We start from the raw sequence: 23,072 nt of genomic DNA, 5'->3' as shown, positions 1-23,072 counted from the left end.
TTATAGCACAGGCAGCTGTATTCAACATGTCATAATAATCTAGAAAAGAATCTGAAAAAGAATAGGTATATATATATATATAAAGAATATAGATAGATAGATACATACATACATAGATAGAGAGAGAGTGAGAGAGAGAGATAGGCAGGAGAATTTTTTTTACCACTGTGTTACCCCTGGAGAAGGAAATGGCAAATCATCCCAATATTCTTGCCTGGAAAATTCCCTGGACAGAGGATCTTGGCAGGCTGCAGTCCATGGGGCCGCAAAGAGTCTGATGTGACTGAGAACACTCACGCACGCATATATGTGTATACCTGAGTCATTTAGATGTACACTTGAAACTAACACAACATTGTAAATTAACTATACTCCAATAAAAAAAAAAAAGCTTCTGCTCCACTGACACTTCTCAAAACATCCTACCTCCTCCCCTCACTGGCTGGGCCATCTTAAACAAGTTCCATAAAATCTTAACCTCAAAAGAAAAAAAAAAAAATCTTAACCTCAACTTACATATCTGTAAAATAGGGGTGGTAACCCCTCGAGTTGTAAAAATGAGCGATGTTTTACATCTCCCGTTATAGAAAGCAGTCAGGGGACAGTAACTGCTAATACTGTTGCTTCGATGATTTTATATTATGAAGGGCCACAGAAAATAAGCAGTCCATCAGAGAGGGGGTAGATCATGCCTAGCTGATTGCAAAGTTTATATGCAACTCTATCATATGAAATCAAATCCCATCTTTCTCTTGGTTCAGGAAACGTCCATGGCCACAGTCCTTCATTTGTACAAAGAAACCCAAGAGAAACTTAAGCCAGCAAAGTCCAAATTGCCATATGGCATTATCGTCCAGGGGAAAATCCATCTTAGCATTTTATTTCTGCCAGAAGTAGATTAGGCAGATAAAATTTTCAAAATAAAACACGATCAGTTAATTAAAGTGAGAAAAGAATTTTATTTGTTTTATGCTAGAGTGGACTGAAGACAGCTTATGAGTGGCATCACGCCAAGAGGTATTATTTCCTAGATCTGGGCTTTTCAAACAGGGCTCCCAAGGGAAGGGGCGGTGCTGGGCAGACAGGGCTTTGCTGTCTGGACTTGAACCAAAGCAGTTCTGCTTTGTTCTGTCTCACACTGAATTTTTCCATGAGACTTTCTGTGAAGAAAGAAGTTTCTACAGCTAAAAGACCCAGAGGCAGACTGCCCAGCTTCATGGCCTGACTCCGCTGCTTAGTAGCTCTGTGACCTTGAGCAATTCCTTAACCTCTCTGTGCCTCAGTTTCTTTATCAGTAAAATTCAGATAATATTATTATTAATGATTAATGACAATGTAAATAATAAATAACATGTGGTTGTTTGTGGGTTAACATTTGTCAAGCAGGGATAATAGTGCCTGCTGTTGGGTTGCTCAGTCTTGTCCGACTCTTTGGGACCTCATGAACTGGAGCACCCCAGGCTTCCCTGACCTTCACCATCTCCCAGTGTTTGCTCAAACTCATGTCTACTGAGTTGGTGATACCATCCCACCATCTCATCCTCTGTCGCCCCCTTCTCCTCCTGCCTTCAATCTCTCCCATCATCAGGTTCTTCGCATCAGGTAGCCAAAGTATTGGAGCTTCAGCTTCAGCATCAGTCCTTCCAATGAATAATCAGGACTCAGCTCCGAGCACATAAAAAAAAATGACTTGTACATGTTTGTCAAATAAGTAAATAAAATAAAGCCATTTTCCACAATTACTGCTAAGTAGTCTGAGAGGTAGAAAAGAAGCCAGTAATACTTTAAACAGTCTGCAGATCAAGCTGGGCTATAGAGGAAAATCTGCTTTGGGCAATTTTAAGACCAGCAAATCCATAGTATTGATTCTTTCTTGATAATGCGTCAATGATTTGTCAGCATTCCCAGCTGATTATGCTAACATCCAATGAATAGTTTACTATTTACAAAGCAACTCACACATATTTTTTGAATTATAATCTGTGTGACAAACCAACTTATCACTGGGTGCCCAGGATTATGTAACTAAACCTACTTCTCTGATTAATGACATACAAATGGCTCAGCTATTATATAATAAACACATATAAGGCACTATGTGGGGCTGAATTTTGTCCCCTCTTCCATGTATATGTTGCAGCCCTGATACCCAGAACTTCAGAATGTGACCTTACTTGGAAATAGAATCCTTGCAAACCTGAGTCTTCCCAGTGGTGCTAGTGATAAAGAATCCACCTGCCAACACAGGAAATGCAAGAGATGTAGGTTCAATCCCTGGGTTAGGAAGATCCTCTGGAGGAGGAAATGGCAACCTGCTCCAATATTCCTGCCTGGAAAATTCTATGGACAGAAGAGCCTGGCGGACTACAGTCCACAGGGTCGGAAAAGAGTCAGACACAAATAAGCACTCAGCATTTTGCAAACATATTTAGGTGCTCTGTGATGACCTAGAGGGATGGGATGGTGGAGGAGGAGAGAGGCTCAAGAGGGAGGGGTGTATGTATAATTATGGCTGATTCCAGTTCTTTTACAACAGAAACACAACACAGTAAAAAATAAATTAGAAAAGTAAATAAATAGAAGAACAACAACAACGAAAAGATAAGGTCATAGTAGAGTGAAAGTGAAAGTGAGAGTTGCTCAGCTATGTCTGACTCTTTGCAACCCCATGGACTGCAAAGGGCTTCCATGGGCTTCTCCAGGCCAGAATACTGGAGTGGGTAGCCTTTCCCTTCTCCAGGGGATCTACCCAACCCAGGGACCGAACTCAGGTCTCTGGCATTGCAGGCGGATTCTTTACCAGCTGAGCCAGAGTGAGGTGGACAGTAATCCAAACTGATGTCTTTATAAATGGGGGAAATTGGGACCCACATCCACACAAGGAAAAGTCCATGTTCAGCTGAAGGCAGAGACCAAGGTGATGTTTCAACACGATGAGGAATACCCAAAATTGCCAGAAAACCACCAGAAGCTGGAGGAGAAGCAGGGGACAGCTTCTTCTTTACAATTCTCAGAAGGAAACAACCCTGCCAACACCTTGATCTTGAATTTCCAGCCTCAGAAATGGGAGATGAGAAAGGACTATGTTTATGCCACTCTGTGGTACTTTACCAACCTTAGGAAATGAATACAGGAATTGTTAACAGACTAGAGATTTTAACAAAAGAGTGTCCTTCCTTTATTTATCCCTTGATTGATTGATTGATTCGTGTATTAAATATTTATTGAATACAGTTGTTTTAGAAACTTGCCACTGCAGAACCAAGATCAAGACTCCACTTTCATGGGACTTTCAGGACAGAAGGGGAGACAGACATGAAACAAAGCGACTACACAGAGAACATCATCAGGGGTGAGGTCATGAAGAAGAGCAGAACAGGGTAAAAGGATAAAAAGCGGTGTTGCTTTGGATGGGTGGAGAGAGACGGCCAACCTGAAGAGGTGGCATTTAAGCAAAAGACATGAATAGAGGAGGTGAAGCCACGTGGCCATCTGGGAGAAGAGGATTCCAGGCTAACGATGAGCAAGAGCCCAGGCTGGAACCTGCATGCAGTCCTGTTCCAAGAACAAGGTACGAGGGGTCACCTACCATTTTTTTTCTTTAAATGGGGAGGAAAAAAATTTTTTTAATAGACTGAAACATAAGACTTTCAATTTGCCTAAGGAGTCTTCTCCTTAGCCCACATAAAACAAGTCTTATCATGCTCAGTCATGTCCATCTCTTCACATCCCCATGAAATGTAACCCGCCAGGCTCTCCTGTCTATGGGATTTCCCAGGCAAGAATACTGGAGTGGGTTGCCATGCCGTCCTCTAGGGGAACTTCCTGGCCCAGGGATCGAACCCGTGTCTCCCACACTGAAAGCTGATTCTTTACCTGCTGAGCCCTCTGGGAAGCCCTGGACTATTGTAAACCGTGCTGCAACAATGGACACTGGGGTGCATGGACGGGAGAGGAGTTTGGGGGAGAAAGGATACATGTATGGTGTATGCGTACGGTTGAGTTGCTCTGCCGTGCACCCAAAACGATCACATCATTGTTAATTGGCTATACTCCATTATAAAATCAAAAGTGAAAAGCAAACAAACAAAAATGGGTCTAGCCCTGGCTGGAGAGGCTCCCTGAGGGTTAAGGCAGGGACAGTGAAGTCTGGGGTGTTATCAGGTGCCACAGGGCGTATGCAACTGAGTCTAGGCCCCCCAGTGGAAGGGGCACTTGGTTAAGAGCAGCTGACCACACCGTGGCGTTCTTGGCTCACTTCTGTGAGTGCTGACGCCCGCAGCACCCCACTGGATGCCCAGGTGTGTGGGGTCCCCCTCTGCAGGAGTCTCTGCAGGAAAGACCTCTTCCTTCCTCTTCACTCCCCGGTGCTGGAGCGTGTGTACAACTCCTAGACTCAGTCAGCTGAGCACTCCCGCCCGGAAAGGTCATCGAAGGATTGGCCCTCAGGCTTGTTGCGCTAGAGGCAGTGAAAATCCCCTTCGTGCTCTGGGCAGGAGGGACTCTGGCACAGAGCAGTGCTTTAGATCCAGCGGCAGGAACACCAATCTGGCATCTAGCGCCCAGTGGCGATGCCCAGAGGATTGTATCCCTGCCCTGTTACTGATCTTGCCCGAGGTACCAGCATTGGACTCTCTCATTTCCATATCTAGTTTTCCCATCAATTCTGGATGCCGTGTTTACTTCCAGTAAATTCCTTTCCTGCGCCTTCCCAGGTGGCTCAGTGGTAAAGAATCCACCTGTCAATACAGGACACACAGGAGACACGGGTTCGATCCCTGGGTGGGGAAGATCCCTTGGAGAAGGGAATAGCAACCCATTCCTGTGTTCTTGCCTGGAGAATCCCATGGACCGAGGAGCCTGGAGGGCTGCGGTCCATGAGGTCACAAAGAGTAGGACATGACGGATTAGCTGAGCGTGCACATGCACAAATTCCTTTCCCGCCTCGGTGACCAGACTCAGGGCAGGAACCGAGAGCCCTGTTTTTGCACTGTCTGAGTTCTCAGCTTCTCAGTCCTGAGCTTGCGATGTTGACGACTGTCTCATCATTCTTGGTCACTACGATAGAGACCTTAGATACTAGAAGCTGCGAGAGTTAAGTTATAATAAGACGCTCCAAAGATAATGAGGTTATATGAGGGGGAAAGTGAAGCTAATGTGTCTCCAGACCCTTGAAGAGACTGGCCGTGTCCCGAATACTGAATTGCACACCTGTTCTGCAGCGACATTACACGGCACAATGGTGACATCCAGTGTCAGCTGGCTAAACCTCAGGTGGCTGTGCAGTTCACCTGAAAAGGATGCACAAGTGCATCAAAAGACAAGCATGCTAACGCCGAGCCCAGTCACAGCAATGCTGTCTGCAAGCAGGAATCTGAGATTTTTAAAGTAGAATTAATTTCTATTCATTTCTAAATGCTACTCATTTGTAAACACACGTTTATATCATAGCCAGTGCTATAGAAAGCTCTTAGATGTGTAACAAAGGCAAATTAAGTTAGGGGGATAAAAGGATTGAAATACTAGTCTAAACACAATAGAACATACATACTATTGACAGAGCACTGTGCCATTTGCCACGGAATTATTTCCCATGTATTATCAAAATTAATCATCAAAACACAGTGTGCAATAGTTGTGACCTCTATACTTACATCTATCTCTATGTATGTATAAGACAACCAAGTCACAGAGAAGTGATGTTTCCCAAAAATCACAAGTTAATCTCATCACCTGAACCTAGAAAGTTATTTTTTTCAATTCTTTATCACCACTTATTGAAATTATTCTTCTTTACACATGGAATTACACTTCTATCTTTGTCAAAAATCAAATGGCTTTGATTTCAATGGATTATGTGTTTGGAGAACATTTCTGGATTTTCTTCTAATCTATTTCGATGTCTGTTCTTTTCATATTTTTAAATTTAATTTTGGTATTATATTGGAGTATAGCTGATTTGCAATGGTTGTGCTCATTTCAGGTGTATAGCACAGTTATTCACTTATACACATACATGGATCTATTCCTTTTGAGTTTTTCCCCATATAGTTTATGACAGAGTATTGAGCAGTGTTCCTTGTGCTATACAGTAGGTCTTTGTTGATTATCTATTTTATGTATAGTAAGTAGTGTGTATCTGTTAATCCCAAACTCCTCCTTGGAAAAGTTTTAATCTCCCTTAGGCTTTAGCGTCCTCAACTGAAAAACCCAAATGAAGCTGTTAACTTCCTCACAGAGTCGCTCAGTTGTGTCCGACGCTTTGCGACCCCTTGGACTGTAGCCCGCCAGGCTCCTCTGTCCGTGGGGTTTCCCAGGCAAGAACACTGGAGTGGGCTGCCATTCCCTTCTCCAGGGGCATCTTCCCGAGCCCTGCATCTCCTCCTGTGTCTCCTGCATTGCAGGCGGATTCCTTATTGCTGCAGCCATCGAGTTATATGATGATTAAATAGGATAACGCAGACGAAGTGCTTAATGGGGTATCTGACTATAATACACATTCAGAGAGTATTAAACAATTATGTTTAGGCTCACAGCTTGTAATGGACATTTGCTTATAGAGCATCATTTGGAAGTTTCAAGGCCTAAACCCAGCTGTCCTCTTTCTCTTCCCACCCCCCAACCCCATCAGTCAGTTATACCTGCTGCTTTGATCTTCTCGGCTAACAATCTATTTTAAAGCCACTTATGACTGCTCAGTGAAAAAACATGAAAAGAACTACTTGTCACTCACATGTATCTCAGTCATTTGCAACACTGATTAGAAAGGTGCCCTTTTGGAAAATTTCTTCTGTGGCTTTGTGAAGTAATTTAAGAGTAAAAGGCTCAGGGATTTACAAAATAGCTATAGCTTCCCAAACTGGCCTTGGGATATCTGAGCTTCATCTACATCGTTTTAAAAATTATCCAGAGAAGGAGGGAAAGACAGACAATCCCACGCGTGGGTGAGGACGGGGAGAAGCAGCAACTCCTGGGTATTGCCGGTGGGAAAACAAAACTCGCAGCCATGCAAGACATCAACGCTTGGGCAGCTTCCTATGAAGTTGAGCACGGGCTGCACAACCCAGCAGTCCCTCTCCAGGGGATTCTGTATGTTCATAAACACGTTTATAGTGGTCAAAGTCGGGAAAAAATTCAAATATTCATCAACAGGTGAATCCTATTCATCAGTACAAAAGAATGATCAACTGATACGATGTGAAGAGCTGACTCATTGGAAAAGACCCTGATGCTGGGAAAGATTGAAGGCAGGAGGAGAAGGGGACGACAGAGGATGAGACGGGTGGATGGCATCACCGACTCGATGGACATGAGTTTGAGCAAGCTCGGGGAGTTAGTGATGGACAGGGAGGCCTGGTGTGCTGTAGTCCATGGGGTCGCAAAGAGTCGGCTACAAGTGAGCGACTGAACTGAACTGATACAATATAGACGAATCTCAGATGCATTATGCTGACTGAAAACAGCCAAATACCAAAGGCTGCATATTCCATAGTTCCATTTATATGACATTCTAGAAAATTTGAAACTATAGGGTCAGAAAACTGAACTGGGGATTAAGAGTGGGGGAGGGATTGACTACAAAAGAGACACTTGGGAATATTTTAGGGGACTAGGGAGTGATGATGAAACTGTTCTCTATCTTGATGGTGATGGTGGTTCCATGACTCAGAACTCTATACCAAAAAAGATGGATGTATATATTTTTATTTGCTAAATAGTAATTAAACAGTACCCTAGTAAAAGCTAAGTACAGTGGAGATTTCAAAATACAATTAACTGTAAGCCACAATTAACTAAATTTATTTCCTTAATTCAAACTGTTGAGCCCTTTAAAAGTGTAAATGGCCAAAAAAAAAAAAAAAATCAATGGAGTTAGAATTGTTAAAAAGCAAGTAACTGAGTTGCTGACAGGCAGCTAGAGCTATTGCTCTTACAAGAATAGCCCATGGAGCCTGACATTCAATAAGTCAATAAAAGCAAGGGAAATCTTAAACATCTCACGAAAGTTAATCATAATTATTATTTACTGAGGTGGAGAAGTAGGAAGAAGTATATAAAAATATATCAGAAATATACAAGAAAACTTGCAACAAGAAAATTTAAATCTAATTCTGAAATAGAACTCCTTATTTCACCTACCGATTCTTTTTCTTTTCTTTTTTGCAATTTTTTTCTTAATTGGCATACAGTTGCTTTACAATGTTACAGCTTTTGTTTCAAACATGCTAGTGTATAGACGCCAATCCCATTCTCCCAGTTCATCTCATCCTCGCCTTTCCCTCATCCCACTGTCCACACGTCCATTCTCTACATCTGCATCTCTGTTCCCGCCCTATAAATAGGTTCGTGTGTACCATTTTTCTAGACTCCACATGTATGCACTAACATACAATTGCACAGTTTGTTTTTCTCTTTCTGACTTATTATGCTTCACTCTGCATGACAGACTCTAGGTCCATCAGTGAACCTACAACTGACCATTTCCTTTCTAAGCATCTTCTAGATGCATAGATGCATGTTTTCCTTTTTCACAGTAGAATATAAACACATGGACTACTGGGGCGGTGATGACAAAGTCTGTGAAGGTTGCCCACCCCTTGAGGCATCGGGGACCCTGTACCAGGAGGAGCTCAGAACGATTTCAGCATCCTACCCAAACCAAGGGGATAACAGAAACATACAAGAGCAAGAAGCAACTCCTGGTTCTGGGTGAAACCAAGCTCCTTATATCAAATCCCATGAACATGAGTTCCCCAAAATAATTAGGAGACGCTTATAGCTCAATGCTGAGCAAGCCTTCTTCCTGCTGGTGAACAGACATGACAGGGGGAACGTTTCCACTTCGATTTCCAGAAAGTGAAAAAGATGAAGATGGATTCCTATAATTGGCATTTCACTCTCAGGAGACATTTGAAATGAAATGGTCAGTTAAAGACTAGAAAAATGCAAGCGTTCTAGAAATTTTTAAATCAATACCGAGTTAAAAAAAGACTCGCCAACAGAGACATCAATTCATCTAACCACAGATCAGGAAAACAGCAGTGGTCTGAGCCAGGAGTTCCAGCAAGTTGCTTTGACAGTAGCAGACAAACTGCGCTCCAAAGGAACATACCCAGCTTTGGAAAACTGTACTATTCAACTTAGCCTACTTTAGTGTCAAACATAAAACCCTTTGCACTCCATGCTGTCAATAAAATAGACCTTCAAGTTATCTGAATGCTTTTTTTCCCCATAGGAACTTGCAATTTCAGCAGTAACTTACAGGTATTCAGAGACAGTGTCTTCTCTTTAGCCGCACAGAATTGGCTGACTTTATAGAAGAGTTTCCACTCAGCTGGAGAAATCTCCCTAAGAGGATCTTTAAGCATAAGTTGTTGAACGTAAACCACTAAAAATGCATTTGCCATAAGAATTGACACAAAACAGGGTGAATGGGGGTATAGAAGAAAACATCTCTAAATGAACGCCTAAGAAAGGTATATACCAAAATGCTTTTGCAGTGTTAGAAAGTTCTTCCTTGTTCACAGAAAATATCACTATTTAATAGGAACCTGGAATAATTTATCATTTGGTCTAGCTCCTCTAAACGCCCTAGAGGAAAAAAAGAGTGGCATTTCTTCTGTTTTAGATTTTAAGAGTTCAAACTAGTGCCTGATTTGGTAAGTCAACACCAGTTGCATCAGTTTCACCCTTTAGCACAGTGATAAGAACGAGAGAATAATAAAATGAAAAGCATGCAAATTCAGGTGCACTTCCTTCTGCTTTTTGGCTTAAGGCTACAGATGACTCTTGCTTTATGTTAAGTGTGCCGCTAAAATATGTTATTAAGAAGGGCTCATATTTTTAAGAGTAGTTCAGTTATCACTGTTGGATCAAACATGCATCAAAATTCCCCCATTTAAATGCATATTATTTGCTAAGAAAACACACAAAGGAGATGTGTGTGTGTTTAGTCACTCAGTCGTGTCCAACTCTTTGCGGCCCCATGGACTGTACCCCACTAGGCACCTATGCCCATGGAATTTTTCAGGCAAGAATACTGGAGTGGGTTGCCATTCCCTCCTCCAGGGGATCTTCCCAACCCAAGGATTGAACCCAGGTCTCCCACATTGCAGGTGGATTCTTTGCCACCGGGGAAGCCTGGGCTCTTTCCTAAATGTTAGCATCTTCCAAGTCCAACCTAGACTATGAAAAGACTGATGCTTTCTGCTGCTGGCTTGGGATTTACAATTTATCTATTTTCGCGGAGAATCACAGAAAGATCACAGCTATGATATTTGGTAAGTATCAGTATTCCGTATCAGGAATATATTTTTTCATAACTATAAATAAGTGTTTGGCTCCTATCAGTTATTTTCAAATTATGGAAGTTGGACCAAAATGTCTGTCTTACCACTTCAATGTGATTGCAGCACCATCCACCAAGGTAAGCAAAATGTGGCATAGCCATCCAATGGAAGGAACATTAGTAGCAATAAAAAGGAACCACCATACTACAACCTGAATGCACCTCAAAAACATTATTCCAGGTGTAAGAAGTCAGATGCTAAATACCATATATTCTGTTATCATGTGAAGTGCCCAGAAAAGTCAAATCTAAAGAGTCAGAAAACAGATTAGTGGTTGCCTGGGTCTGAGGGTGAGAATGCTGAGTGCTACAAACAGGCACTCAAGATTTTGGGAGGGGGGCAAAGATGAAAATGTTCTAAAATTGGATTGTAATAATGGTTGCACAGCTCCATAAATTTACAAAAAATCACTGAATTGGATGGTATGATGTATTTGATAGTATAATAGAGCTGATTAAAAAAAATAGTCAAAAACAAGGCAAGAGTGTCTTACATAAAGTCATTTCCTCTGAGGTTAAAAAATAATTGTAGTCATGTTTTTCTAAATTTACAGGAAAAAAAATAACTTGATGGATACAATTTTCTCAATTTGAATTTTTCAACCCCTAAATTATTGGCATCTACTACTACAAGTTTAGATTTTATTGAATTTGCATGAAATTGATGTTGTTTCTAGCTATTTCAGGTTTAAGATCTTAATATTTCATAATATTAAACCCAGGACAGAGGATTCCTAAATTCTTTCCCAACCTAAGCAAAAGAAGAAACTGACCTGAATAACATAAATTCCTTGACAATTTTTTAATTTGACTATTTAAATCAGTGAAAAAGAGTCTGTGATTTGAAACTAACCTGGTTTCAGTCAGTGTCAAAAAATGATAGATGCTGACCGATATGGTTCCTGATTATGGCCTCAGGGTGTTCCAGAGGATTCCAAAGCTGTGTAAATTCCAGAGGACAGGAATGTGTCTCATTTACACCAGCATGTATCCCCCTGTGTCTCCAAGACAGACCATGCTGCCCCACACAATAAATGTTGGTTCAGTGGTTCAGTGAGCATGTAAACAGGCCTGAAAATCCCCAAGTGCGCCAAAGACTTTCTAAAACTGAGCACACACACGCGCACATATTTTTGCTTTCCAAACTCAGTGGGTGACTGTTTCCATGTTCAGATGCTTAGTAAAATGTAAATTCACATAAACATGCTACTAAATTGATAGTAACATGTTGCCATTTTGAAATGTTTTTCCCACAATAAATGGCCATCTAATTTTAAAGTAAAAATCTCAAAGATTCAAGCCCACTACTGTAAAAGACTTTGACATGCCTCCAAGGAGCTCTCCAGGTAAGAATACTGGAGTGGGTAGTCACTCCCTTCTCCAGGAGAAGAGCGAGATCCTCTCAACCCAGGGATCAAACTCGGGTCTCCTGCATTACAAGCAGATTCTTTACCATCAAAGCCATCTGGGAAGCCCTTAGAAGCCTTAGCTGTTTCCTTTCTCAGTCATCACTCCAAACAAATAAACACACGCCTGATTTTTTCAGTTTTGACCAAATCTAGCTTAGATTTTTCCAACTTTATCCAGAACTTGGATTACAACTCAAGCCCACTTTCTAGCATATTATAAATCACTACACTAACAAATATATTAACATGCTTGTTATTATCTTGTGAAATCATAAACATGCAAAATATGACTGAAAAAGTGTCTGCATTTATTTCAAAAACCTCTCTTCAGTTAGTGCAGGTTTGGTTACTACGTTTATTTAGCAAATTAAAAGGTGAAGACCTTGTGAAGTTTGCTGAGGTCGCAGAAACTGTAAGCCACTTTCATTCTTTCTGTAGTGAGTTGGGCACAAATTCCTGCCTTAGGCACAAATTCCTCTGTGTCAGGGACCTTCAGGCTCGAAGGGTCAGCGTAGGGTGGGAGGGAGGGGGGACGGCCCAGCAGCAGGAAACAATCGCACCTGTTGTGTCTGCAGGGGTACCTGAGACTGCAGCTCGGATCACATTTCTGAAAAGTCAGAGCTGAATATTTAATTCCATCAGGTATATAAAAGGACAGAGGATCTTTCCCCAGTTGCAAGTGAGAAATAATTCCCTTTGAGCACTTTATCTAGCCTATGTATACAGCAATAAGTAAAAAAAAAAAAAAAATTATTTCTAAAAATAAAACAACTATAGTGAAAATGGCAGACCCAGTTTCAGGTCCCTTTGGAGCTAACTGCTTCTTTTATATATGTAAATGTACTTGCTCTCCAAGAAGGTTAAAAGTTTACAGCCATGCCATTCAGGCAATCTAAATCTCCCCTCTCACGGCCATGCGCTATTCCTTCCGTAAGATGACGCTGCTTCTTTGCAACCTGCCGGGGGGCATCAGTAACTTTCAGCTCTAGACTCCCGTGACAGCAGAAAACTGTCATCCAACAGGTTGTTCTCCCTTCACGACACCTGAAGCTAACAGAAGCCAGCGCGATGAACGTCTGCGCTCTTAAAAATTCAGGGCACAGGCAGCTGCCAAAGTCGTCCCGCGGGGGTCCATAGGTGACAGCCAAGTTTTTCAGAAGGCTTTCTCCACCGCCCCTGAAGAGGGGGACCCCCGGCCAAGGGACTGCCTAACAGCAACCTGAATAAACAATCCAATCGGGCTTGCGCAGGGCGAAGGAGGGGGTAGCCTTTCTCCGGGAAGGCAACTCTGTTCCTTGTCGTTCAGTCACCAAGTCGCGTCCGACTCTCTGCGACCCCACGGATTGCAGCATGCCAGGCTTCCCTGTCCTTCACCATCTCCGGGAGTTTGCCCAAGTTCATGCCCACTGAGTGGGTGATGCCACCCTAGAGGCGCACAAACTTCTCGCCCAGGGAATCTGAGTCCAGAAGAAAGGTTTACAGGGAGAATGCCATCCTCACCCAGGACCCGTGTGCAGGAAAATGCCCTCGGTGTTCTAGGCGGCACGGGAGGAGGGTGGAGGGGACCCGCTCCAAGGGCGCCTGGACCCCCGCTAGCCTGGGAGACAGGGGGTGACCTGGGCGAAGATCGCTGGGGCTCGCCTACCTTGGAGGGCGCTCGGGGAGCGCTGGGTCCGGGCGCCGCGCCTCTCCTGGCTCGGCACCTGGTGCGGGTCGGGCGGGTCGGCTCCGCGGGGCTCGGTGGCTCCGCCGCTGCTCCAGGCAGCTCCGCCCCACACGGCAGGGCGCGCCGCTGGCAGAGTCGGGCGCCCGAGCGGCTCCGGGGCGGGGCCTGCGCTCCTCCGCGTCCGACTCACGCGCCCCGCTCCAGGCGCCCCGGGGTGCCTTGGGAGCACCCCGACACTCAAGTCCCCAACCCTGCACACCGCTCAGTAACTGGGTTATTCTGTTGGGGGTGGGGGTGGGGGGATAGTTCCTGCTGCTTTTTTTTTTTTTTAAGGTCCTGTTTACGCTCCAAGCTCATATACCTTTTGGTTTTGCTGTTTACACTTTGGCCACGTGATGCGAAGAACTGACTCCTTGGAAGAGACCCTCCTGGAGAATCCCATGGACAGAGGAGCCTGGAGGGCTACAGCTCATAGGGTCACAAAGAGTCAGACACGACTGGGCAACTGACACATGTTAGATTTACTAAAAAGTTGCAGAGAGAGTACAAAATTCCCTACACTTCCCTTGCCGGTGTCCCCTAGTAGGCACGTCTTACGTCTCCACGCTACAGCTGTTAAAACTAAGAAATGAACATCCATCCGTCACTATTAACTAAACTCGACCTAGTCTGGATTTCACTAGTTTTCTGCTGATCTTTTTTCTGCGGATCTAGTTTTCTTTCTGATCTTTCTGCTCTGGGATTGCCTTCAGGACTCCATGCTCCATTTCAGTGTTGTTATCTCTTTAATCTCCTCTTATCTGCCACAGTTTCTTGGTCTTCTCTCGTTTTTTTCTTAACTTCGACAGTCTCGAAAGATTTTACTAAGCTGTTTTGTGGATATCTACCATTTGGTTTCACTTGATGCTTTTCTCATGATTAGGCTGTGGTCCACCTGCAATGAGGGAGATCTGGGTTCGATCCCTGGGTCAGGAAGATCCCCCGGAGGCGGGCATGGCAACCCATTCCAGTATTCTCGCCTGGAGAATCCTATGACAGAGGAGCCTGGCAGACTACAGTCCATGGGGTCACAAGGAGTCTGCAGGACTGCGCGGTTAAACACAGCACATGGATTTGAGAGAGGCGACCACACTTGCGAAGAGTCCTGTCAAGGGCTACATGATAGCAACAGGACTTAGTACTGATGACGTTGACCTTCATTGCTTGGTTAGAGAGCTGTGTGCCGGATTTCTCCCAGGCAGTTACTGTTTCTCTTTCATACTCTTTTTTTGGATGAAAGTCACTAAGTTCAACCCACACCCAAGGGGAGGGTGGGGGGTGGGGGAATGAAACTCCATCCTGGAGGGGAGAGTATCTCCTTTATTATTTGGAATTATTCTGTAAGGAAGATGAGTCCCTTCCCTCTTAAATATTTACTATTCAATCATTTACTTACATCAGTATGGACTCATACGTGTTCATTTTATGTGATTGGGTGCTCAGTTGTGTCCGACTCTTGGCAACCCGGGGGATTGTAGCCCGCTAAGCTTCTCTGTCCATGGAATTCTCCAGACAAGAATACTGGAGTGGGTTGCCAGTTCCTTCTCCAGGGGACCTTCTGACCCAGGGATTGAACCCACATCTCCTGTGTCTCTTGCATTACAGGGGGATTCTCTACCTCCTGAGCAATCAGGGAAGCCCCTGATGAATTGAGTTATAGATATTATTTTTTGTTTCTCGAATAGTTACAGTTTTGGCTGAAATGCTTTCAGACTGGCTCCTGTAACCCTTTGAAAGTTCATAAACTTTTAGAGCTCGGAAAGAAAAAAAAAAAAAACCCAACTCACTAATTATTTGCTCTCCTCCCTTTCATGTAACAGAAAACTACAGCCCAAATCCCCCCAAATCTGAGGGCTTTTCAGGGTCTTCCTTGAAACCCTACACAATTGCTGATTCCTACTCCAGTAGTAGGAAATTAAAAAAAAAAAATTCCCAACAGATTAACTTGTGGGTTGGGACCCAGTTAGAGAAGTGAAAGTTGAGAGTGCTTAGGTAAGTTTTGGTTAACCAATCCATACTGTTCTATGAAACAGGTATATGTAGAGATAAATCATGTTCCAAAGATAGGCATGGAAGTTTATTACTGCTTTAAACACTGAAGAAATCCTGCTGTTGAGATCCTTTGTTATATTGCTTTGGCTGACTCATGTTTGCATTTGCAAGTTGATCCCATAAACAGGACACTCCTTCTTCTGAGCTTGTGTCTGGCTCAGAATCTGATGCTGCCTGGCATTCTGAGACCCCCTCTCCTCTGCTCCTTTCCTTAATCTTCTTGGGGAAGGGAATCTACTCCATTAGTCCAAGATTTTCCTGGTAGATACAGGACGGATGGCTCAGTGTCCAGCAGGACTGAGCAAACTGATTTTCTCAAAGTGACTAAACATAATAATGGCTAAGAGAAAATATTTTACATTTCAGTCCCACTGTTTTGTTCTCGTTGTTCAGTAGTGCAGTCGTGTCCGACTCTTCCCATTATATCCCAGAAGAAATGGACGAGATCGGAGGAGAAGGTGCACTTTTTGTGCGCTCTGCTGGGAGGAGATGTTAACTGAAAGTAATAAGTCTAATCGGGATGAAACACAGACTATATTTCATAGTTCTTCAAATGTACTAGTCCCTAGGTAATTTTAATATATCTTGCATGGAGGGGAACGGGCAACTACCCCTTAACAAGAGTGTGGAATTAGAAAATATTGGCTACCTACATAATGTAGTTCAGGAGAATCTATAAATCACACGTAAATATAAAATGCCAGTGGTGTGTCTTAGAGGTTGGAAATTGGGGAAGGACAGATCAATGTGTATAGATTTATTTTATCGCTTTAGAATTTGGCTGCTATTATTATGACCGAGTAAATACAAACCATTTTATATAGCCAAATAGGGACTTCCCTCGTGATCTAGTGGTTGGGAATCCTCCTGCCAATCCAGGGGACAAGGGTTTGATCCCTGGTCCAAGATCGCACATTCTACAACTCAGTCCCTGTGCCCCAATTACTGAGCTGGCTCTCTAAAGCCCAAACTCTCCAACAAGAGAAGCCACGGCCTTAAACGCCGGCACACCACAACTTCACCCCACACGCAGCACTGAACGCTCCGTGCAGACATAAATAAATACATTTTCAAACCAACCAATAAATAGCCAAATATTCTAAAGCTTGTTTTCTTCACACTTTTCTTAAGATTACCTATTTTTCTTTTTGGGAGGGAGAGTGGGGAGAGGTGTCAACTGGCTTCACTTTACATTTATCATCATTAACTTCAAGTGGGCCATGATGCTTCCCAGGGATCACACAAACACCCCATACCTGTTTCTCCTATTCTCCCACATGACCATTTCAATTTCCGCTTCTCTTCCCAGATTTCTAGCGACAACTCCCCTCCAGCAGGCTCAGCTGATAACCCTCTCCTCTGCTGAGCTGATAAGACCAAAGCATCTGAAGATAAACTCTATCTCCTCTAACCTGTTTGAAGTTTATTCCTCCAACTCCAAACTTCTAAATTGTTTTCAGACTTGTTTTTTCTCCATCGCACTAATTACTACCTGCACCTTCGTCAGAGAGGGAGAGAATTCTGTCGTTTTCGTTTTTCTACCTCCATTGCCTAAAGTGGTTCCAGACTCAGTAGTTTCACTCTAACTGGAGTGAATGCGGGCGATGGTGGTAGTTTACTGACGGTGATGAACGGATCCGTAGGGGCTGCGTGAGGGTACCACGGGCTGAGGCAGAAAGCTGAGCAGAAGGTAGTCTGGCCTCCACACCCGCTTCAAGCAGAGCAGCTCCAAACCTATCAGCTTGATAAGATTGTCCATATTTTAATAAAGTATGTGTTAAGTATTTTTTTTGGAATGGCTTGGGTTGATCTGAGGGAGATGGTGTAGGAACCAAAGCGTCTCCAAACCTGCGCAGCGCCCTCATTGAATGGGGACCACAAGGAGGAGGGGTGTGGGGGCAGAAGAAAGGGCCTTATGCAGCCTCCTCGCCCAGCACAGAGCACACTGTGGCCCCGGAAGAAAGAGGGCCTGACTGTGATTCAAGCACCCACATCAGAGACTGCGTCTCGCGACACTCAGCCACCAGGGTTTATACTGGAAATCACGGTGGTTTATTTCTGTTTGGAAGTTGTTTGCTAACAGGAAGAATTACATATACACATATATACTATATGTATATGTATGTGGTGGTTTAGTTGGTGAGTTGGGTCTGACTCTTGCGACCCCATGGACTGTATGGAGCCTGTCAGTCTTCTCTCTCCATGGACTTCCCAGGCAGGAATACTGGAGTGGGTGGCCATTTCCTTCTCCATGTGTATGTGTATGTGTGTGTATATATATACATCCATCCATATGTACATACCTATGTGTGTGTGTATATACATACATCCATATGTACATACCTATGTGTGTATGTATATACATACATCCATATGTACATACCTATGTGTGTGTGTGTATATACATACATCCATATGTACATACCTATGTGTGTGTATGTATATACACATATGTATGTGTGCTCAGTTGTGTCTGATTCTTTGCAGCCCCATGGACTGTAGCCCCCAGACTTCTCTGTCCATGGAATTTTCCAGGCAAGAATGCTGGACTGAGTTGCCACTTCCCAACCCAGGGGATTGCACCTTCATCTCTTATGTCTCCTGCACTGACAGGCAGATTCTTTTAACACTAGCACCACCTGGGAAGCCCCATATGTGTGTATATATGATATGTAAGACATATTTTTCATGCAAATTCTTACTATGTCATTCCAACCCCCCAATAGGCACACATACTGCAATTCATTAAAAAAGGTAAAAGAGCTCCTTCCCTCCACATGCCCCGCTGATGACAGCCTAAATCCCTCCCCAGCCCAGAGGAGTCCTCTCTCCCCATCCTTCCTGCTGCTTCTCTTCCCGCGTTGCTTGCTGGCAAGGTGGGGCAGCTTGTAGAGCTCCTAGCTGCCTCTCATTTCTCACACTGTTCCTATCTGCTCTTGTTCCCTCACCTCACATTTTGACCCCGCTGACTACAATGCCCTTCCCCCTTCTCTTAGTCTTGAAAATTCGTTCTCTGTTTATTTGCTGCGTACAGGGAAGCCTTCCCTGAACTCTCCAGCTTATCTCGGCCTTCCCAGTTAGGTCATCCCATAAAAAGCTTGATATATTGCTTTTGCTACTGTGTCAGCTTCTTTGACAACTGTAACAAATTACCACAAACTTGATTGCTTTAAAAAAATACACATATATTACTTTACAGTTCTGTAGAAGTCTGACAAAGTCCTCACTGGGCTGAAATCAGTATATCAACAGGGCTGTGTTCTTTCTGGAAGTTCTTGGGGACAATCTGTTTCTTTGCCTTTTCCGTTCCATTTCTTGGCTTCTGGGCCCTTTCTCCATCTTCAAGACCAGCCCCGTCTCTGGCTCTCAGTCTGAATTTCCCTCTTCCACTTATAAAGACTTTTGAGATTTCATTCAGCCCAATTAGATAGTTCAGGATAATTTCCCCGTTTTAAGAGCCTTAACTTTAAAACATCTGCAAAGTAAAATTTTTTAAAAAATATTTATGAGTCCCAGAGATTGGATATGGACTTTTTTTGAGGTCGTGATTCTACTAACCACAGCCATGCTCCTAAATCACCTTATAATTCAGACAATAATTAGATTTCCTCATTAAATACTTCAGTTTCTAAGGGTATAAAATCAAGAAGGCTTGGCACAATCATGAAGGAGGCATGCTCCCATCTCCTCTTTAGTGATGCTTCTGCCTGCCCTTCTCTCCGCTCCATTTCCCACGACCGACCCCCACCCCCACCCCACCATGCTGCCCTGAGGAGGACCTGAAGTTGGCAGATTTTCTAAGCTCTTCCCCTTACCCCTACCTAAGTCTCCCTGGGCTTTCTAGGACTTATTCAATGGAGAAGGATATGCAAGTGTGAAAATGAAGGCATTTGATTTTAACGAACTTGAAATCTGTGGCCCCCCTGAGTCTTGCAGACTGAACTCTGAGCGAGGGAAAGTGAGTGTTTAAATGTCTCTCCCCAGCTTGGGACAACAATCCTTCTCCTCCTTGTAAGCTGTTGTGCTGTTTGTTTTTGCTAGTGTTTGTGATCAGTCATTCAGTCGTGTCTGACTCTCTGCAACCCCATGGACTGTAGCCTGCCAGGCTCTTCTGTCTGTGGGATTTTCCAGTCAAGAGTACTGGAGTGGGTTGCCATTTCCTCTTCTAGGGGATCTTCCCAGCTCAGGGATCTAACCCACGTCTCCTGCATTGGCAGGCGGGTTCTTTACCACTGTGCCACCTAGGAAGTCCTGCTATGCTGAGTGCTGGGGTCAGTTTTTATAATTTTAAATTTCAGTGAGTTTACACTTGACATCGATAAGTCACACGTGGAATTACATAATAAATTAATATTGCCCCAGACAAATTACCACTGGGTAGCAGGAGAGCTAGAAAGCACTAGAAGACTGAGAGGGAAAAAATGATTTTAGTTAGTGACCAAGGGAAACCCTCCAGAGGAGGCAGGATTGGAAATGGATGTTGAGTGTCAGCACCCTGTTACACTGGGACAGCAAAGGAGGCTTCTGAGATCAGACAAACACAGAGGTGCAAAAGCAAGTAAATATTCAGGCAGATTTGGGAGCTACCCAGTAGACCAGTCCAACTGGACCATGGGACGCTGTTGGGAGGTAAATCAGAGAGGTGGACACGCATTGTGCAAAACAAAAGGCCCAGGTAAAATATTTTTCTTGTTCATCTCTGCTAAGAGAGAAAAGAAAAAGTCACCATAGGAAATGAAACTCTGGTTATTTTGAGTTCATGAATAAAACACTTAGCAAATATTTATGAACAATATATGAGTGCCTGCTTGTATACACATGTCTGTCTAAACAGGTAGATCTTTCTCTAAGACTCCTTTTGTATAAAAGATACAGAAACCATGATATAACCAAGCTGATATTCCAAATATGTGTCTATTGGTTGAGCCATGGCACCAACCAATCAGAAAAGCTGTCAGTGGTTAAGAGCTGGTATGGATGAACCAGTGGGAGTGGGAGATCAGCTCTAGACATCAGCTGGTATGGATGAACCAGTGGACCAGTGGGAGATCAGCTCTAGACATCACTGTTTAAAACTCCTGCTGCTTATTTAGCAAAACTAGATGTCCTTTCATTTTCTTTTTAAAAATATACCATTTCAAAGGATACAGTTGGGTATATTTTTTGGACTTAACAAGCCATGATTTTTATAATCTTTTTTGCCGTGATTATCACAGATCACTCTGCCTTAGCAGTACTTGGAGTAATCGGTATCACCTCCCTCTATATTGTAAGGACAAGGAAACCACCCACATCTCTAGAAAAGACCAGCTGAACTTTAGGAGATGTTTTCATATGCTGGGATGATCATCTAGAGTCTATTACAAGAACAGATGGTCAATTTGATTTTGGTAATCACTGGGGCTGCAGTTGGCGGATGTATCTTTCCCTGATTGTTAAATGCTACTGCACAGCCATGGAGAAGGGAATGACAACCCATTCCAGTATTCTTGCCTGGAGAATTTCATGGACAGAAGACCCTGCAGAGCTATGGTCTGTGGGGTCCCAAAGAGTTAGACACAACTGAGCAATTCATGCACACACACATAGACACTGCACAGTTATTGTGATATCGGAGGTTGGAATAACTCGCAACAAAGAGAGCAGGAAACACAAGCCCTCCCCCAGCGACAATGTATTCTGGATAGGCGCCTGATCAGTAAATTCATAGCAATAGTGAAAAGCTGCATATCCTAGATCAGTGCCCTGTAGCATAACATTACTTACCTTTAGCCAGAAGTGGGGACTGAAAAAGGGAAATGCAGGCCCTGATAGCCGAGAGATAGCATGATACCATCAACTGACCTTAGCATCACTGGGCAGTGACCTGGTACTCACAGCTAGACCACCGTACAGTGTAACAAGACCACTACAAGAAGGGAAAATGACAAGCCACTGTCCTTCGTGATCACATACATAATGTGCTCAAACAAATGTTATCAAATTGAATCCAGGAAGTTACCAAAAAATGTCATATGTCCTAACCAAGTCAGGCTTATTCCAGAGTTATAAGACTGGCCTAGCTGTCAAAAATCCATCAATAAAATTCTCCACATTAAGAAGAAAAATATCTGATATTTTTTTAAAAATAGAGAAGAATAATCTGTTCAAGTTGCAGTCCCTGTTCATGACTTAAAAATAAGCAAAATGCTTAGAAAACTAAGAAAGGAACTTCCTTAATTTGATCAATGACTATCCACAAAATTTATAGAAAGTGTCATATTTAATGCTGAGAAATTGAGAGCATCTGATCTGAGATCATAAATGAGGTAAGAATGTTTTCATGACAGTTTTTGTGCAATGTTATATTGGAGATATTAGCCAGTGAAAAAGGCAAAAAAAAAAAGGAACTAAATTATATGAAGATTGAAAAAGAAAAATTATGTCCTTATTTACAGATAATGTGATTGTGTGTGTGAAATGTGCACAAGAATCTGTAAACTACTACAACTAAGAAACGAATTCATCAATGTTGCTAGATACATGGTTAATACATGAAGAAAATCAGTCAATTCTTTTTCTATATGAAAGAAACAATTATCATAGAAAATGAATTGATGAATTTTAGGAAGATACCATTTACAATAGCACCAGTGAACACAAATAAAACAAAAATGAAAGACCTCTACACAGAAAACAACAAAACAGACTGAGCCAAACTGAAGAAGGCTTGTAGGGAAAGGAGGGCTGTATTGTGATCATAGTCTGCAGCCTAATTAGTAAACTAGAAGATATACCAGAAAGATGTTAGCTGTACTTATATTGATCTTTCTTGTTTTAATGAAATCACAATCAAAATGATATTTTAAAATTTAAGTTGACAAGTTACTTATCAATTTAATAGGAATGTAAAGGTCCAAAGATAGTCAACACAAACTTGAACAAAGATAAGCTGAGTTGGAGGATTTCTATATTCAGATATCAAGACAAGGTCAAAAGCTATGGTAATTAGTTATGCCAAGTAGTTCAAAGATGGACAGTAACCCAAACTGGATAGAACAGAAAGTCCAGAGACACACCACATATATGCAGTAAAGGTCAACATTCAAAAAATGAAGATCATGGCGTCTAGTCCCATCATTTCATGACAAATAGATGGAGAAACAATAGAAACAGTGACAGACTTTATTTTCTTGGGTTCCAAAATCACTGCAGATGGTGACTGCAGCCATGAAATTAAAAGACGCTTGCTCCTTGGAAGAAAAGCTATGACCAACTTAGACAGCATATTAAAAAGCAGAGACATTACTTTGCCGACAAAGGTCCATCAAGTCAAAGCTTGACTTTGTTCCAAAGTTTATGGTTTGTTCCGGTAGCCATGTATGGATGTGAAAGTTGGACTATAAAGAAAGCTGAGTGCTGAAGAATTGATGCTTTTGAACTGTGGTGTTGGAGAAGACTCTTGAGGGTCACTTGCATGGCAAGGAGATCCAACCCGTCCATCCTAAAGGAAATCAGTCCTGAATATTCATTGGAAGGACTGATGCTAAAGCTGAAACTCCAATACTTTGGCCATCTG

The 23,072-nt window shown here is 42.9% G+C and overlaps 1 protein-coding gene across 2 annotated transcripts in view; it reads right to left on the bottom strand.

The window, feature by feature from the left end:
- Positions 1 to 13,499, bottom strand: part of CCDC68 (coiled-coil domain containing 68) — a 54,520-nt gene extending 41,021 nt beyond the window's left edge. Inside the window, exon 1 of one of the 2 annotated variants that reach the window (XM_020905864.2) lies at positions 13,403 to 13,499. The gene's annotated coding sequence lies outside the window, so the exon portion shown is untranslated. The remainder of the gene's footprint in view (positions 1 to 13,402) is intronic. The other variant, XM_070452498.1, reaches the window with a different exon arrangement.
- Between the last annotated feature and the right edge of the window lie 9,573 nt (positions 13,500 to 23,072).

This window comes from Odocoileus virginianus, chromosome 22 (genome assembly GCF_023699985.2).
Source record: "Odocoileus virginianus isolate 20LAN1187 ecotype Illinois chromosome 22, Ovbor_1.2, whole genome shotgun sequence".
Classification (NCBI taxonomy): domain Eukaryota; kingdom Metazoa; phylum Chordata; class Mammalia; order Artiodactyla; family Cervidae; genus Odocoileus; species Odocoileus virginianus.
This window is presented reverse-complemented; position numbering and strand designations above follow the sequence as displayed.